This window comes from Pristiophorus japonicus, chromosome 8 (assembly GCF_044704955.1).
Source record: "Pristiophorus japonicus isolate sPriJap1 chromosome 8, sPriJap1.hap1, whole genome shotgun sequence".
Lineage (NCBI taxonomy): Eukaryota > Metazoa > Chordata > Chondrichthyes > Pristiophoridae > Pristiophorus > Pristiophorus japonicus.
This window is the reverse complement of record NC_091984.1, coordinates 142,990,023-142,991,638: the sequence shown is the minus strand read 5'-3', so window position 1 is coordinate 142,991,638 and position 1,616 is coordinate 142,990,023. Positions and strand designations below refer to the sequence as shown.

The window sequence follows — 1,616 nt, the reverse complement described above, 5'->3', positions numbered from 1 at the left end:
TTTTTGGCGTACTTAAAGTGTTACGCCCGATTTTTGGGGGCCTAAGTACGGCAAAAATAATATTCTAAGTTTCCCCGTTGGATCTCTTCACTTTGGCCTGGCCTAACCCGACCTTTAGTTTTGGGGGTGGAGCCTTGATCTGTGCCAAAAAGATCGGGCTGCCATGGTAACCAGGGACACAATGCGAGCTGAGACTGCAAAGTGAAGCATACAGCCAGCTCCCAACACATTAAAAGAACTAAAAAACACATAGCAACAACTTACCTCCAACCCCGCCGCTCTCTCTCTCTCCGCCCCACCCAAAAATGGCACAAATCTCTGGGGAACATTGAATCATAATATATGGACAATCACCAAGTGTGACTTTAGCTCCTTTATTGTAGTTCCAGAGTGCAGGACCTCGTGGGAGGCCTGCTTTATATACTGTACTCCCAAGGGATGCTGGGATCACTTGGGACTCCAACAGGTAGGCCCTCTGGTGGACAGGTGTGATGCAGGTTACAAGGGGTTAAATACATAACAGAGCCCATAGAGAGCATGCAGTGTAGATTCAGCAGGGTGATCCGGGCAATAAGGGCATGTTCCAGCTTCCTATCTGAACCTCCTCCTCCAGGCAGAGCCAAAGGTAGACTGAGCAGCACTAGCTGAAATGGGCATGTTTATGAAAGCAGGGAAGGTGGTTCTGGTGCTGGCTGGCCGCTATGCTGGACACAAAGGTGTGATCGTAAAGAGCGTCGATGATGCAACCTCTGACAGGTCTTACAGTCTTCCTCTTGTTGCTGACGTTGATCGTTACCCTGGTAAAGTGACAGCCAAAATGGGCAAGAAGGTGGTGGCCAACAGGTCCAATATCAAGGCCTTTGCGAAAGTGTACAACTACAACCACCTGATGACAACCAGACCATCATCATAGGCAGTCCCTCGGAATCGAGGAAGACTTGCTTCCACTCTTAACATGAGTCCTTAGGTGACTGAACAGTCCAATACGAGAGCCACAGTCCCTGTCACAGGTGGGACAGGGACTGTGGTGGGAAAGGGAGGGTGGGACTGGATTGCCGCACGCTCTTTCCGCTGCCTGCGCTTGATTTCTGCATGCTCTCGGCGACGAGGCTCGAGATGCTCAGCGCCCTCCCGGATACACTTCCTCCCAGGTACTCAGTTGACATTCCCCTGGATAAGACGATTGTGAACAAGGACATTTTGTAGGGATCCTGCTTTGAAACTCAAAGCCCGACGGGAAGCCAAAGTAACATTTGAGGAAAGATACAAGACAGGAAAGAATAAATGGTTCTTCCAGCAGCTCCGATTCTAAATTGTGTATCAATATAAATAAATATACATTTAAATTGTTTTGAGTATTAGTGAGGTATGTGAAAAAATTCCTTTGCCTGAAAAAAAGAACAAAATTGCCCTGAAATTCCAGCCAGATGATTCCTTCGGACGAACGCCTCCGACCCGAAATCTCTCTACAAAAGTACCTGGTGGTCCCGGAGGCACCTTAGATTCCGGTCAGAGGCCTTCTTTCCCACGCTTCACAGCGTGTCCCCGTCTTGGAGTCACATGGGCCTGGACAACCAATCACTGTGCAATATTCTCACTGATCGTCATGGGAACTC

The 1,616-nt window shown here is 48.8% G+C and overlaps 1 pseudogene; it reads left to right on the top strand.

Moving 5' to 3' along the window:
- The first annotated feature begins 649 nt into the window (after positions 1-649).
- LOC139268191 (large ribosomal subunit protein eL27-like) lies at positions 650-1,312 on the top strand (annotated as a pseudogene).
- Positions 1,313-1,616: the final 304 nt, after the last annotated feature.